Consider the following 17,553-nt stretch of genomic DNA (forward strand, 5'->3'; position numbering starts at 1 on the left):
GTCCAGATGTACTTAGCAAAGACTTCAAAGCAGCTATTATAAATATGTTCAAAGAAAAAAAGGAAGCCATGTATAAATAATTCGAGTAAAGACTCATCAAAAGATTCACCAAATAGAGACTATCAATAAAGAGACAGAAATTACATATTTTTTAAAAGAACCAAATGAAAACTCTGGAGTCGAAAAGTACAATAACTGGAATAAAAGGTTCACTAGAGGGCTTCCATTTTTGAGCTGGAAGAATCAGCAAAATTGAAGATGGATCAATTTAAATTATCCAATCTAAAGAACAGAAAGGGGAAAAAAGAGTGAAAAGAAAATGAATAGAGTGTAATATCATCAAACATACCAATGTACACTTAATGGGAGTTTCAGAAAAAGAGGAGAGAAAGAGACACACACAAAAAATATTTGAAGATATAATGACCTCAAAGTTTCCAAATTCTATGAAAAGCATTGATTTACACATTCAAACCAAATCCAAGTGGGAGGAACACATAAGCACCCTTAGCAAGTCATAGTAAAACTGTTGAAAAAAAGAGCCAGAGAAAATCCTAAAAGTAGCAAGAGAAAAATGATGCATCAGATCAGGGCAGCACAATAAAATTAACAGCTGATTTCACATAAGAAACACTGGAGGCCAGAAGGAAGTGGAAGGGCATACTCAAAGTGCTGAGAAAAAAAACAAACAACCCTGTCAACCAAGAAGTTTATATACAGTAAAAGTATCCTTCAAAAATGAAGGTGAAATAAAGACACTTCCAAACAAAGAGTGAGAATTAATTGCTAGCATGCATGTTTTATTAAAAAAAAAATACTAAAGCTGCTCAGAGTAAAAATAAATGACACCCGACAATTACTTAAATCCACATGCTATCTAATGAAAGAGTAATATGCAAATTGACCGTACCTCTGCTACAGCCACAAGTCATGCCCACCAGCCAATCAGGAGCGCGTATGCAAATTAACCCCAACAAGATGGCTGCGGCCACAGAGTTGCAGCAAGCAGGAAGCTTGGGTTTCCCTGGCAATGGAGGAAGCCAAGCTTCCCTGCTGCCCTGGCCGGCCCAGCCTACACTCAGGGCTACAAAGTTTTAATTCTAGAAGATAAATAAATCCCAACAAAAATGGCTGCAGCCACAGAGTGAGCAGGAGGCTTGGCTCTGTTCAAGGCTACAAAGTTTCAATTATAGAAGATAAATAACCCCCAGATACCAGGGCCTCTGCTTGGGTCACCGAGGGGCGTGGCTGGCCTGTAAACCACCACAGGCCCCTCGACCAGGCCGCTCCACACCCCAAGGGAACCCGCACCCTGATCCGGGACACCCTTCAGGGCAAACCAGCCAGCCCCCACCCGTGCACCAGGCCTCTATCCTATCTAATAAAATAGTAATATGCAAATTGACCATCACTCCAACACACAAGATGGCTGCCCCCATGTGGTCAAATATGGCTGCCCCCATGTGGACACAAGATGGCCACGACAAGATGGCCAGCAGGGGAGGGCAGTTAGGAGAGACCAGGTCTGCAAGGGAGGGCAGTTGTGGGTGATCAGGCCAGCGGGGGAGGGCAGTTGGGAGGGACTAGGCCTGCAAGGGAGGTCAGTTGAGGGCGATCAAGCCTACAGGGGAGGGCAGTTAGGGGTGACCAGGCCAGCAGAGGAGGGAAGTTGGGGGTGACTGGGCCTGCAGGAAAGGGCAGTTGGGGGGGACCCAGGCCTGCAAGGGAGAGCAGTTGTGGGGGATCAGGCCTGCAGGGAAGGGCTGTTGGGGGGGGAGCAGGCCTGCAGGGGAGGGCAGTTAGGAGTGACCAGGCTGCAGGGGAGGGCAGTTAGAGGCAATCGGGCTGGCAGGGGGAGCAGTTAGGCATCAATCAGGCTGTCAGGGGAGTGGTTAGGGGCTGATCAGGCTGGCAGGCAGAAGCAGTTAGGGGCAATCAGGAAGGCAAGCAGGCAAGCAGTTGGGAACCAGCAATCCTGGATTGTGAGGGATGTCTGCCTGCCCGTTTAGGCCTGATCCTATTTGGATCGGGCCTAAATGGGCAGTCGGACATCCCTTGAGGGGTCTCAGATTGGAAAGGGTGTAGGCTGGGCTGAGGGACACACTATTCCGTGCACAAATTTCGTGCACCGGGCCTCTAGTAAAGATATAAAGAGCACCCCAAAAAGGTTAATGTATAGGTAAATGTAAAAGACACGATAAATACATTTTCCTCTTTCTTCCTCTTCATTGATTTAAGATAATTGCATAAAATAATAATTATAAAGCCATATGACATATATATTACAAATACATAATAACACAAAGAGAAGAGAGGAAAGAGTGTTACACTGGAGCAAGGAAAAGACACAAGACAGCAACTTGAATCCACAGAAGAAAATGAAAAGAACCAGAAATAATAAATATGTGGGTTAATATAAAAGATTCTGTAAATATGTTTTTTCTCCTTTTTTCTCTTGAAGTTTTAAAAAGACATAAGGTGGTACAAGTAATAATTATAAAACTTTGGATGTATGACATACATAACAACAATAACAAAAAATTGGGAAAATAATGGAGCTATATTGGAGCAAAGTTTCAATAATTTACTGGAATTGACTTAGTATTAATCTGAAGTAGATTTAGATAAATTATATATTACAATTCCTAGAACAACATCTAAGATAATAACTCAAATATATAATAAAGGAACAATATCAAAGAAATTAAAAGATACATCAGAAAAAAATACTTAACACAAAAGAAGGCAGTAAAGAAAAAACAGAGGGACAAATAAAAAGACATGAAGCAAATAGCAAAAAAGGCAAAATTGCAGAAATAAATTCAACTATATCAATAATTACAGTAAATATGGATGATTTATACATTATCAGACTGGATTTTAAAAACAAGATTCAATTACATGCTGCTTACAAGAGACATTTTAGATCCAAAGACACAAATAGGCTGAAAGTAAAAGAATGGAAAAATATATGCCATGCAAACAATAACCATAAGAGAGTCAAGTATCTATACCAATATGAGATAAAATAGACTTTAAGACAAAAAAGAAATGATACTTTGAGACAAAGAGAGAAAATTGTAATAATAAAAAGGTCAGTTCGTCAGAATCTATATATATAAAAGCCAAGTGGCTGGACCGGTGGAATGGCCAGAATAACCGATTGCTATGACGCCCACTGTGGCAGCCAATCGGCACCCCCAAGCTCCCATGGCCCCTTACCCCAGCCGGCCCCACCCCCAGTCGGCTGCCCCCATCCCAATTCGTGGCCAACTACCCATGGCCCCTCCCCACCCAGCCAGCCGGGCCTCAATCGGCCCCCATTGGGGTGGGCTGGCTGGACCCACCCATGCACGAATTCGTGCACTGGGCCTCTAGTCCTACCTAATAAAATGGTAATGTGCAAATTACCATCACTCCACTACGCCCACGATTGGACCATTGGGAGGCTGGGGTGGGACTCAGGGTGGCCGATTGGGCTGGCGGGGGGCGGGGACTCACGAGTCCCCGCCCCCCGTTCCTCCTGCCGGCCCCAATGGCTGGCGCTGAGGGAGGATCCATGGGGCCAGTGGAAGGCGCCAGTAGCGGAACTCGGGGTGGCTGATTGCGTGGCTGCCGGCACCAGTTTTCTGCCAGCACCAGTTTTCCTCTGGCCACCCGCCAATCGGAGTGCCTCCCGCCAGCGCAATCGGCCACCCAGAGTTCCTCCACCGGCGGCGCTGGCGGCCAGAGGAAACGGCGCTGGAGGAACTCGGGGTGGCCGATCGCACTGGCCGGAGGCGCTCCGATCGGTGGGTGGCCAGAGGAAAACTGGTGCTGGCGGAAAACTGGTGCCAGCCGCCAGGTGAAGGAAGGTCTTTTGCATGAAACTTCGTGCAACGGGCTTCTAGTCTATAATAATAAAAGTGTAATATGCTAATTAGACCTGATGACCTTCCAGACAAAGCCGGGGCTGCGAGGGAAGCCTGGGTCCCGGGTGCCAGAGGGAAGCTGGTGCCGGCAGCAGGGGGAAGGAAGGCCTACTCTTGCATGAATTTCATGCAGTGGGCCTCTAGTTATATAATAATTAAACACATATGTATCTAACAACAAAGTCCCAAAATACATGAAACAAAAACTGACAGAATCAAAGGGAGAAGTAGAGAGTTCAAAAATAATAAACTTTTGAGAATGTACAGAAAAACTAGATAGAAAATCAGCAAGTACATATAAGACTTGAACAACACTATCAACCAACTTAATCTGTCATGTGTAGAATACTTCACCCAACAACAGCACAAATACACATTCTTTTCAAGTGCAGTAAGACTATTTACCAGGACATGCTATGCTAGACCATGAAACAGTTCTCAGTGAATTGACAAGAATTGAAATTATACAATCTATGTTCTGCACCACAACAGAATTAAATTAAAAATCAACAACAGAAGAAAATGTGGGAAATCCACAGATGTTTGGAAACTAAACAAGACATTTCTAAAAAACTTATGAATCAAAAAAAGAAATCATAAGGCAAATTTAAAATAGTTTTAACTAAATGAACACAAATGTACAACCTATCAAATTAAAGCAGTGATTAGCAGTGAATTTATAGCTTTAAAACTTATCGTACTAGATGCCCTAGCCGGTTTGGCTCAGTGGATAGAGCGTAGGGGCACATGCAGGAGGCAACCAATTGGTGCGTTTCTCTCACATTGATGTTTCTATCTTTTCCTCTCTCTAAAAGATCTATAGAAAAATATCCTCATGTGAAGATTAACAAAAACAAAACAACAATAACAGAAAATCCTATACTAGAAAAAGATGCTAATTCAATAACCTAAACTTCCACTGTAAAACATTAGAAAAAGTAGAGCAAACTAAAACCAAAGCAATCAAAAGTAAGGAAATAAATAAGATTAGAGCAGAAATAAATGAAATAGAAAACAATAAGAAAAATATGGAAACAAAGAGGTAAAGATCAACAAAATTGACAAACCTTTGGCTAGACTGTCCAAGAAAAAGAAAAGGAAAAAATATGAATTACCTAAATCAAAATGAAAAAGGAACATCATAGCCAACCTCACAGAAATTAAAAGGTTGATAAGGGAATCTATAAATAACTTTATGTCAACAAATTAGACACTTAGATGCTTAACATTATTAGTCATTAGAGAAATGCAAGTTAAAACTACAATGAGATACACCTTAGACCCATTAAAACAGTGATAATAAAAAAGACAGATGATAAGTATTGATGAGGACATGAAGAAATGGAACTCTCAAGCCAAAACCGGTTTGGCTCAATGGATAGAGTGTCAGCCTGCGGACTGAAAGGTCTCAGGTTCAATTCCGGTCAAGGTCATGTACATTGGTTGCGGGCACATCCCCGGACCCGGTAGTGGGTGTGCAGGAGGCAGCTGGTCGATGTTTCTCTCTCATCGATGTTTCTAGCTCCCTATCCCTCTCCCTTCCTCTCTGTAAAAAATCAATAAAAATATATTTTAAAAAATGGAACTCTCATATACTGTTAATGGGAATGTAAAATGGTGCAGCCATTTTGGAAAACATTTTGGCAGTTTCTTAAAAAGTTAAACATAAATTTACCATATGATGCAGCAATTCCACTCCTAGGTATATACCCAATAGAAACCAAAACATGTTCACACAAAAACCACAAATGTTCATAGCAGTATTATTTATAACAGTCAAAAAGTGGAAACCACTCAAATGACCCTCAGCTGGTGAGTGGATCAATAAATGTGGTATATCCACACAACAGAATACTATTCAGCCATTAAAAGGAATGAAATACTGATAAATATTAAAACATGAATGAATCCCAAAAACATTATGCTAAGTTAAAGAAACCAGAGACAAAATACCACACATTGCCCAGCCAGTGTGGCTCAGAGGTTGAGCATCCACCTATGAACCAAGAGATCACCAATTCACTCTCAGTCAGGACACATGCCTGGGTTGCAGGCTCGGTCCCCAGTTGCAGGAGGCAGCCAGTCAATGATTCTCTCTCATCATTGATGTTTCTATCTTTCTCTCTCTCTCCCTTCCTCTCTGAAATCATAAATAATATGTATATATTTAAAATACTACACATTGCATGGTTCCATTTATATGACATGTCCAGGCAAGACAAATCTATAAAGACAGAAAGTAGATTAGCAGTGGCCTGAGGATTCACTGCAGAAGGAATCTCTCTGGTTGGGTGATAGAAATGTCCTAAAATTAAATTGCAGTGATGGTTGCACAACTACCTATATTTACTGAAAATCACTGAATTGTACATTTAAAATTACAATTAATGGTTTGTAATGGGTGAATTAATGGTTTGTAATCATACTCAATAAAGCTCTTTTAGAATCATGTATGTGTAGTGCATTTAAAATATATGTTTACAAGAACAAATTTTAAAAGATGAGATAAAGTAAATATATCTTAATTTCTAGTCATTTTTTCCTGAATCATTTCTACTTTGGAGACCACTCAACTCAACGACAGGAAGGACATGTGGTCTAATAGTTAGAAATGTGGGCCATGGAGCCAGCCTGCCTGCCTTCAAATCTCAGCTCTGCCACCTACAAGCTGAATGACCTCGGGGGAGCAATGTGAGCTCTCTAGGGCTGTCTCTCTGCCTGTAGAATGGGGATGATGAGAATAGTAATAATTAAGCAGCATGTCCAGGAGCAAACCCATCCCTGGGGCGACCACTGGACTGCAGGCCCATTGCCCATTAGCCTTTGTGTGTCTTTCTAATTCTCAACTCCTGGGCAAGGCAGCTCCACCAAACCAATCCATAAAGCACCTACTGTGTGCTTAGCTGAAATTCCCCCACCCCAGATACACATACTATATAGACTGCCTCATCGGTTCCCAGGGTCTCATAACCACTTATCTCCCTTGTGCGGATAGGGAAACTGAGACCCAGAGAGAGGCACTCACTCTTTAGAACACACAAAGGGCAGGACTCGCACTTTCCATGTCCGGAAAGAACTTTGAAAAGCTTCAATGGCAGTGCTGAGCAGCGCAGGGAAGAGAGGTGAGGGGAGCTGACGGGGAATGTGGTGAGCAGAGGAGCAGAGCGTGGCTATGGGGATGGCCCTGCAGGGAGGAGAACACAGGGGGAGGGTGGACGGGCCTGAACTCCCAGAGATCATGTCAGAACCCCTCATCTCTTGCAGGGGCTCCGGGGCAGGACCCCCATCCTATTTCCTGTGACCTGGTCCAATCCGTGCTGGGCAGGATAGTTGCTAACTCCGAGTTCACTGACCAGGATTATGCAGGGGACAGGTGGGCAACTCGGGGATAATTAGACAGATACTTGCAAAAGAAATTTGACCACCAACTTATACCCTACACAAAAATAAACTCAAAATGGATAAAAGACTTAAATGTAAGATGGGAAACCATAAAAATCTTAGAAGAATCCATAGGCAGCAAAGTATCAGATATAGCTCATAGCAATGTTTACTGATACAGCTCCTAGGACAATGGAAACAAAGAAGAAAATAAACAAATGGGACTACATCAAAATAAAAAGCTTCTGCACAGCAAAAGAAACCATCAACAAAACAAGAAAGCCCACTGCATGGGAGAACATATTTGCCAATGTGACTTCTGATAAGGGTTTAATCTCCAATATGTATAGGGAACTCATACAACTTAACAAAAGGAATGATAAACAATCCAATCAAAATATGGACAAAAGACCTAAATAGTCACTTTTCGAAAGTGGACATACAGAAGGCCAAGAGACATATGAAAACATGTTCCAAGTCACTAATCATCTGAGAGATGCAAATCAAAACAACAATGAGGTACCAGCTCACACCTGTCAGAATGGCTATCATCAATCAACAAATCAACAAACGACAAGTGCTGGAGAGGATGCAGAGAAAAAGGAACCCTCCTACACTGCTGGTGGGAATGCAGACTGGTGCAGCCACTGTGGAGAACAGTATGGAGTTTCCTCAAAAAAATTAAAATGGAACTCCCATTTGACCCAGTAATCCCACTCCTAGGAATTTATCCCAAAAAATCAGAAACACTAATCAGAAAGATAGTGGGTAGGTGGGGGGGGAGAAGGGGGCGGGATGGTAAGAGATCAACCAAGAACTTGTATGCATATAAGCATAACCAATGGACACAGACAATGAGGGGGGTGGGGGGTGAAGGCTGGGGCTGGGGGGCAGGGGCAGGTTGGGAGAGGACAATGGGGGGAAAGGGGACATATGTACTACTTTCAATAGTAAAGAATTTAAAAAGAGATGGAAAGAAAGAAAAAAGGAAGGAAAGAAGGAAGGGAGGGAGGGAGGGAGGGGTGCAGCATTCCCTGTAGCCTGAGAAGGGATCCCGGCTGGTTGGGTTGACCTGACCGCTCCAGGTCCTTGCTGACACGGGACCGCCGAGTCACCTGGCTTACAAACCAGGAGAGAGTTGCAGCTGTGTGGACTCTGGCCTGGCGCCTCAACCCTGCAGCAGGAACCTGGGTGGGATAGGGGTGCTTCCAGGCGCCTGACCTCTGCCCAGCCCAGCTTGCAGCACCCTCTCCTAGGGGCATTCGCATAATAAACTCATGATCACTCTCTAACAATTGCTTTCACCCGAAATTAACTTCTAGAGGTGACCCCAGAATTAGGGTTCCAGGCCAGAGAATTTCAGATGCCCTCCAACCCAACTTCCTCCCCTGATACCTTCCTCCTCCCTCTCAGCTAGCCCATCCTCTGTTCATTGTCCCCCTAACTTTTCCCCATCCCCTCCCTTTGAGCCAGCTCACAGTGGGAACAGAGCAGAGGTTCAGGAGGATACAGGTGTCACCCCAGGCTGACCTGGCTTGAGTTCCCAGTTCTGCCCCTTATTGCTGTGAGATCTTGGACAAGTGGTTGACCTCTCTGTGCCTCAGTTTCTTCATCCAGGACGTGGGGAAATAACAGTACCAATCCCCTAGTCACTGGGAAGACTGGAGGTGGGGGTGGCACTCCTATTTATCCCTTACCTAGCCTCCTCCCCGTTCAGCCTTCACCCTCTCTCCCCCAGCACATACACAAGAACTGCACAGAGAGGTGAGACACATAAGTAGCATTTCATTGGAGCCACTGCCTTTCTGAGACCTGTGTTGGAGCCAACTTCCTCTGGCTTGGGCAACTGTACACATCTCTTCCCAACTTCTCATTGACTTCTGGTTGGTAGGCTGAAATCAATCATGGGGGGGTATTCACAACACTGAAAGGCTACAAATAAAGACCCCCTGCAGAGAGGCGGTTGTTCATAACCAGCGCTTCACTGCCTGGGGGTCAGGGTACTATGAGCACTGACCACTACCACAAGCCCCTGGGAAAGGGCCCCAGGCCCCCTGGAAGGGGCTGTGGGTGGAGCTGGCCTGCCCTACCAGCCCCACTGTGGCCCTGTGCCTGGACCACTAAGGTTGCCTCCTGACTGTGGTCCCCACAACCACTCAACCCCCTCCAATCTCCATTCCACTAACCTGAAATGCCAGCCAACCGTAGGCCCGCCTCTCGGGATGAGGGCCAGCCCTCCAGGCTCTGCAGCTCTGCAGGCTCTGGCCCCTTTCCTCCTGCTCTTCACCCGAGTCCTTCCCACTCCTATTTGCACTGCTTATTCCCGCCTCAGGGCCACTGCACACGTTGTTCCCTCTGCCGAGGCTGCTCTGCCCAATTCCAGGGGCAAACTCCTGATCTACCTTCAGATCTCCATGTTCCCAGGCGGACCTCCCCTGACCGTTCACCCACCCCCAGGGACAATGCCATTATCGTTGTTATCGCTGGTGTGCCTGATTGTCTCGGTCTTTCTGGCTCACAAAGACGGTAAGTTCAGGAAGGGGCCAGGCTCCGGCTTGCTCGGCACTAAATCCCCGGCACAGGGCCTAGAACACAGTAGGTGCCTGATAAATGTTTGCCAGGTGGATGAATGAAGGAGTTGGAACACTGAGTTTCAGGAGCAAGAAACTATTTTTAAATCCAGGGGTGCGGGTGTGAGTGTGCTTGGAGGCAGGGCCTGAGCACATGGTCAGAGTCCCATCTTTGACTTACTGTGTGACCTGAGAGCCTTCCTTTTCTCTTCTGGATGGCAGCATAATAATGATGACAATCCGTGTGCTTGGCAAAGCCCCAAGGTTGTTGTGGGGTCAAATGAAACAATGGATACTAGAGGGAAACAAAAGAAAAAATAAATAAACAGGACGACATCAAACTAAAGAGTGTTTGCACCCCAAAGGAAACCACCAACAGAATGCAAGACAACCTATGCATGGGAGAACATATCGGCCAATGATACATCTGATAAGGGGTTAATATCCCAAATTTATAAAGAACTTATAAAACTCAACACCAGAAAACAAACAACCCAATTTTTTAAAAAATGGGGAAAAGACCTGAATAGACACTTCTCTAAGAGGACATACAGATGGCCGATAGACATACGAAAAGATGGCCAACATCACTAATCATCAGAGAGATGCAAATTAAACCCACAACGAGATATCACCTCACACCTGCCAGAATGGCTACCATCAGTAAACCAACAAACAAGTGTTGTCGAGGATGTGGAGGGAAGGGAACCCTGAGCACTGTTTGGTGGGAATGCAGACTGGTGCGGCCACTGTGGAAAGCGGTATGAAGACACCTCAAAAAATTAAAAATGGAACTGCCTTATGACCCAGTGATTCCACTTCTGGAAATTTACCTGAAGAAACCCAAAACACTAATTCGAAAGAATAAATGCACCCCTATGTTCACTGCAGTGTTATTTATAATAGCCAAGATTTAGAAGCAGCCCAAGTGCCCATTAGCAGAAAAGTGGGTAAAAAAAGCTGTCGTACATTTACACAATGGAATTAGGAAAAAGGAAGAAAGTTCTGCCCTTTGTGATAGCGTGGATGGACCTGGAGAGCATTATGCTAAGTGAAATAAGCCAGTCAGAGAAAGGCAAGTACCATATGATTTCACTCAGATGTGGTATTTAATGAACAAACAGAACCACCAAGCAAAATATAGACAGAGAACAAGCAGACAGCTCTGATGTTGGGGGCTGGAGGCCATGGGTGGGCGGCGGGGGGCGGGGGGTGGGGTGGAGATTGAGCAAAAAAAGAAAAAAAAAAAGAGAGAATTCATGGGCATGGACAATAGTGTGGTGATTGTTGGGGGGTAAAAAGGGGTGTAGGTGAAAGAGGGCATAGAGGGGATACATGGGGATGGAAATTTTTAAATTACATTACATTTTAAAAATAATAAAAATAAAAAAAGAAGAAACGATGGGCACCAGAGACTTCTATGAGCTGTCCATCCAAGTCTATAGAGGGCTTAGGTTTGGATCCCAGCACTGTTGCTTCATAGCTGGGTCAGGCTGCAGAAGGAACTCAATGTCTTTTGAGTTTCAGTGTCCTGAGCTGTGCAGTGCAATGACTATTTCACAGGGCAGTGGGGGGGGGGGGGGGTGTCAATGGCTCAGTCCCAAGTTCAGCAGTAGTAAGTCCGAAGCTCAGTGAGTGGCCACTGTGACTATTGCCTTCAGCTCCAAACCCATTTTATGCAGGAGCTGCACGGGATTGCTTACTCAGAAACCAAGGAATGCTATCACAGTACCTGTTTGTATAGGGCATTTGGGCCAGGAGGATGGGTCGGGGTTTGGGGAGAGGCCTCCCCAAGCACCTTCACTGTGCCAGGCGCTGGGCTGCACACGGACGACAGGGGAGCAGCAGGCCACCTGGGTCTGCCCCAGGGGGTTCCTCCCACAGAAGCAGCTCAGGAAGAAGGTGAGGCCAGCGAGGGTTGGAGCATCTGGGGCAGGCCCTGGCCATGGGCAGGACCTGGGGGAACCAACAAGGTGGTTGGACAGGAAAAAGGCAGTGGTTGCTCAGAGCTCAGCTTCAGACCACAAGGTAATAGGGCTTCCCCCTTGGATGAGCTATGCTGAGCACTTGATTGGGGTTTAGGGGAGGGAGGTACCATATTCTGAGCACTTTCTAGGTCAGCCTCTGGCCTGGGCATCAAAACCATCCTGCCAGTTGGTGCCACGAGCCCACTTTTCAGAGGAGGAAACTGAGGCTCAGAGCAGTAAGGCAACTTGCCCAAGGTCACAGAGTCAAAATGTGCTCAACTACAATTCTAACCTTAAGCCCTGTCCTGCTTCCCCGGGGACTGGGACTGGGCCCTGGGGGACCTGCCCTCGGCCATCTCCTGGGAGAGAAATAGAGCAACAGGCCCCAGGGCCAAGAACACTCTCTCCCAAGTCTCTGCCACTTCCAAGTAGAGGGCGGGGGGGGGGGGGGGGGAACCTCTGTGTGCCTCTAGCAGAGTGATATTAAGAATCTCATTAGCTATAATTGAATGAGAGGTTATTATGTGCCAGTGAGCTTTCATTAACTCACTTAACCCTCAGAACAGCCCTGTGGCTGGGTCCCATGGTTATCCCCACATACAGATGAGAAACTGAAGTCCAGAAAAGCTAGCGTTGATTCCTCTAGCAGCTCTTCTACTTTCTTGGAAAAGAAAGCGGTGCCATTCACTGGGAAACTTTGGAACATCCGCCCAGTCACATAGCCACCAAGGGAGGACATAAACGAGCAGGCTAGGAAGTCCTCCCTCGTGTCTATCCCAAGTCGCCACAGCTGCAGGGAGAGCCTGACATTCCGCAGCTTCATGGGCCAGCCGGCAGCCGCCCCCCACCGCGTGGCCTTGGCCCCTCTCTGCTGGGGGCCAGGAGGAGGGGGTTCTCCTTTGTTCCCCAGGTCTCCAGGAAGCATCCTTCCCCCAGAGGGGCTGGCGGAGGTCATGGGTCTGTGCCCCCCTCCCCACGCCAGCTTGCCCATGCTGGCTGCCCCGTCAATCAGGGGCAGCCGGCTCAGCAGCCAGCCTTTTATTTCCTAAATTAAAAGGGCTTGTGATTCCTGATTGAATTAAAGGCGGGAAGGTCAGCTCTGAGAGCAGCGGGGAGATTTCAATCACAGGAGACGAGGCAGCCCGGGTGGCCAGGAGGGCGAGACACAGAGCAGACACGGCCGGGGGGCAAGAGTGGGACGCCCCCAGGATGCCGCTGTTTCTCTTCCAGGCGAGACGGAGGCAGAGCATGAGTTGAGGATGGCTAGTCCACAGCACCAGCCCCACCAGCCTTTTGAGCTTGTTGGTCTGAGTCAGAGGACGTCCATCCTCCCTCTTGCCCCTCGTACAGCAGACAACCAGCACCACTGCCAGAGGCCGCCCCCCATGCCTCTCTATGCGTCCGATACCCTCAGAACAGTGAGCTCCGTGTGCTTCTCGCTTCCGATGGGCGGCAGGCTCCTCTGGCTTCTCTCCCAACTGCAGGTTGGACCTTCGGGACACAGGATGGGGCTTCTTGCGTTGGCGTCAGGAAGGCCAGTTACTCGGTCTGCTTTACGTCCACCTGCGATCCAGCCCTGGGATGCTGCAAGCCGCCCACGGCCTCCTGGAGGCCCCGACAGACTACAGCGAGGATTGCCCGGCACACCAGGAGACCTCGCCCCGGCTGCGTGCCCTGGGGAAGCCCCCTTTTTGCTCCGGGACTCAGTTTCCCTGTCTGGACAACAGGCAGCATGTCCCTTACAGGGTTCCCCAAAGGCCTCGCCTTCCTGGACTGCCGGGGTGAGGATGTGCCTTGGTGCCTGGCTGGCCCTGAGCCCACCTTGTGTAACCGTGGGCTCCCTGCCCAGAGACAAGTGAGGAGCGGCGAGGCCTTGATCTCGGAGCCCTGGAGGAAGTGCCCTGTGTCTTCCTTCCAAGGACAGGCAAGAAGAGACAGGCTTTCCCTGGTGGGTGGGAGTGGGCTTGGGCACCAGGGTGAACTGACTTCCGAGCGAGCGCGGCTTCTGGAAACAGATCATACAGAAGCCCTCGCCTCGGCTCGCTCCTCCACGCCCTCAGCCCTGTGGTGTGTGCATGGGCAGCCCCAGGTGCAGGGGTCACACTGCAGCCGGTGGGACTGAGGCAAGATGGGAAAGGGCTTCCGAGTGGTGGGGTAGGTAAGGCAGTGGCACACAACATCACAGCAGGGGGTTGGGGGGGCATGTTTAAGGAACTAGGGAGTCATCGGCCCCGCCCAGGCAGGGAGGCGAGCTCCAGGCCTCGGTCCAGAGAGTGGGGTTCTCCTCTCGCACCTCGCCGACCGCGAGCAGGCCCTTTCTGTCTTCTGTGGAAGGGAGGTGACGATGCCATCCTAGCGCAAAGGCAGGGGTAGGCGCCAACGGCAGGGTGATGTGGTGGCCGGGAGGCAACACTGCGGGGGCTTTTCCCCGTGCATCTGAATGTTGCACGCCAGCCATGTGTATTTGAATGTTACATGCCCTTCCACAAGATACACACTATCTCCTCCTTAATGCCCTGCAGAGGCTGGGCCTCACTCTGCCAGCGGCTGGCAGGCCCTTTGCATGTAGCAGGTGCTGTTGCGAGTCCATTACATGCAGTTAACTCATGTAATCTCCGTAATGACTGTTGTTATCCCCACTTAGAGAGGAAGCCGAAGCACAGAGAGGGCCCGTGAGTCGCCCAAGCTTAGCGGGAGCAGAGCAGCCAGGCCTGAGAGGCGCTGACGCGAGCTGGGACTTGCTGTGGGCTCCGCAGCGTTCCGCACCTGTGCCGTCCAGCAGGGCAGCCCCGTCCCACGTGGCTTCCAGGCACTGGGATGTGAATCATGCAACGGGGCAGCTGGAGTCTACTTTCACTTACTTGTTCCTCTTTTAATTTCAGTACCACAGGGGCTGTTGGCACAGCGCAGCTCCGCGGACTCTGCTGAGCCACGAGGCAGGACAAGGGTCGTCTAGATATGTCCCTTTCGTGCTCCATCTGCACTCCTCCTGGCCACTCCGGGCCCTGACTTCCAGGAATTCCCCTGTGAGGGCTTCCTTGTCCTGCCCACATCTGCCCCCATATTCCCTACCTGTCCCCAGAGGTGTCCTGCCAGGCAAGAGCTGGGCTGGTCTTTGGGGTCTAAGGGAGCTCCCTATGGGGCCTGGCCCTGTTAGTGTGACATCAGGGAGAGGGCACTGCCTCACTCACAGAGGGGACCCACCCTCCTGGGTGGACGCTTGGTAACCTGGGTCAGCAGCCCTCCCTCTCCAGGGCCGCCAGCGCGAGGAGCCCTGTGTTACAGACCCCTCGTGGGGCCTGAGGTCCCTGAGACGCTGCTGGGTGTTCTGACAGCCCTCCTGCTCTGCCACCCAAGGCCCTGCTGCAGCGCTGGGTGCTGGCACCACGAGAAGGAGCCAGGCACAGGCCCCAGGGGTTCAGGGTGTTCATGAGCCCTGGGGAGGCCTCTGGAGCTTGAGGGCTGCACAGAAGAGCGAATTCACAGGGGGCCTTGAACTTGGACACGTTGTCCACTAGATGGGCAGGTCGGCGGAAAATAGCTTTGCAGGAGGAAAAGCAAGGGCAGAGGCGTGGCGGCTGCTATGCTGGCTGCATGGCCATGTGGGAAGGAGGCAAGGGTGGAAGCTGCAGGGAGCCTGGCGAGGGGGGCAGCGCGCTCATCACACCAACGCCGTGTCCACGGAGGCCGGCCCGGGTCTAGCCCCATCGCACCTGTTATCTCATTTGGTTCTCACAGCCGCGCTCTGGGGCGATCTGGCTGATGAACTCGGAAGGCAATGGAGACTCCAAAAGGGAAAGTCACTTGCCCGGTCACACGGCCATCAGGTGTGCACCGGCAGCCCGGCTTCCCTGACCAGATGCACCCAGGCTTCCTCCTGAGGCTCTCGGACTTCGTTCTGCAGACAGCGGAGTTTCAGGAGGGCCTGGCCAGGCTTGTGCAGGCTGCCAGGAGGAGGAGGCAGCGGGTGGAAAGGCAGGAGGCAGGAGCGGCTGGGCTGCGTAAGTGCGAACCAGGAGGCCTGCCCTGCGGTGCTTGGGAAGCCACGTCAGCAGGGAGAGGGAGAAGCCTCCAGACTGGGGGTGGGGGTGGGGGGGTGGAGAAGGGGTGCGTGAGAATGTGTGGGGTCTGTAGCTCAGGGGAAATGGCCTACGGTGGAAGAAAGGATCTGGAGGCCAGTGCTGAGGGCTGAGGCCTTGTGTGGGTTCGGGGAGAGGGAGGCAGCAGTCTCCCCGAGGGCCTCTGACCTGCCCAGGACTGGCAGAGGTGGGGCCCCTTGGAGGAGATGGAGGAGGAGACCAGGGAAAGGCATCCTGGGAGCACGGAGGTCAGCGTGAGGGGCTCTGAGCGGGCCAGGAAGACAAAGACTCAACGGCACCAGCAGGTACCCAGGAGGCCCTGGCAGGGTCTGCAGAGGGCAGAGACCAGGGCCAGGCTGTGGGGTGAGGAGGACATTGAAGGCAGGCCATGGGGGTGGGGTAGGGGGACATTCTCTAGGAAGAGGAGAAAGATGAACAGTGGCTCAAGGAGAGATGGACGACCTGTGGGGGACCCCAGGCACACCTCACCATGCGTGTAGTCCCTGGAGCTTCCGGCCTGCCTGCCCAGGCTCCCCTGAGGAGCGTGGCCTCTGACTTCCTTCCCACACCCTCCCCAGAGCGCTCGGAAAAGTGCTGAGCCCACTACAGGCCTGGGACGATTTGCTGATTCACTGAGGCGGAGAGTCTGCAGCCAGCACAAGGCAGAGCCCCCGCCCTGCCCCGAGGAGGCCCAGCATCACAGGGCCCTGCACGCAGGGCAGCCTGGAGGATGTGGGAGAGTCAGCAGCGCACCTGCTTTCATGCAGGTTCTGTGCTGGGGTAGAGGTGGGCAAGGGCAGGCCCCAGGGAGAGAGAGACAGATCTACAGACAGGCATCCCCTGAGGCAGAGGGGCAGAGAGGGCCAGATGAGGGTTCCCGGGACAATCGTTCTCCAGGAGAGGACACAGTCCCTGCCAGCCGGGGAATCAAGGAGAGCTCCATGGAGGAGGCGGCATGGGCTCTGGGCCCAGTGAAGGTGGAAGGGAAAGGACATTCCCAGCAGCAAGTGCACAGGCAGGTAATCGAGAGGCCTGGCCAGCGTCTGGCCAGGGGCCTGGGTTGGCTAGTTCCTTGGGCGGGGCCGGCCATGAGGTGAAGAGACACATGAGGCCAAAGGGAAGCTGGGTCCCAGGTAGAGGGAGCACTGGATGTTCACTTCGAGTTTGAACTTTATCCTGGAGGCAATGAGGAGCTCCTGCAGGTCCTGCAGTAGGAGAGACACCTGGGGAAAGGTGGCTCTGGGAAGGCCACCTGGTCCCCATTGGGAGGAGGGAAGAAAGTGTCCATTAGGGTCTCCCATGAGGCAGGAATCCCAGCTCTACAATCCGACTCTCCTACAACAGCTGGGCTGGTAAAAATAGCTGGGAATCCCTCTGGGATAAAAATAGCTGTGGGTTGGGGAGCTCACCTGCATGGACAGGTAGGAAAAGTGGGTCATGGCTGAGGGCCACCTGGGAGGTGAGTGGCAGGAGCAGGATCTCTGTTCAGACCTGGACCTCCTCCTTCACCTCTGAAGACCCAGCTCCTCTGAGCATCTCTGAGCAAGGTCCCACAATAAAGGGGACCGGGTAGGGCGGGTGGACATCTGGAGTCAGCCCTTCCAGGCCTGCAGGCCGCCCCCCCACACACCCCCCGCTGTCTCCC

At 50.3% G+C, this 17,553-nt stretch overlaps 1 long non-coding RNA gene across 2 annotated transcripts in view; it reads right to left on the minus strand.

Moving 5' to 3' along the window:
* Positions 1-14,947, minus strand: part of LOC114226955 (uncharacterized) — a 31,805-nt gene extending 16,858 nt beyond the window's left edge. For both annotated transcript variants that reach the window (XR_008557302.1, XR_003613046.2), the window contains exons 1-2: positions 14,902-14,947; positions 10,044-10,157 (exon numbers count right to left, since the gene is read on the minus strand). This is a non-coding gene — a long non-coding RNA (uncharacterized LOC114226955). The remainder of the gene's footprint in view (positions 1-10,043; positions 10,158-14,901) is intronic.
* Positions 14,948-17,553: the final 2,606 nt, after the last annotated feature.

The sequence above is a fragment of the Eptesicus fuscus genome, chromosome 10 (genome assembly GCF_027574615.1).
Source record: "Eptesicus fuscus isolate TK198812 chromosome 10, DD_ASM_mEF_20220401, whole genome shotgun sequence".
Taxonomy (NCBI): Eukaryota; Metazoa; Chordata; class Mammalia; order Chiroptera; family Vespertilionidae; genus Eptesicus; species Eptesicus fuscus.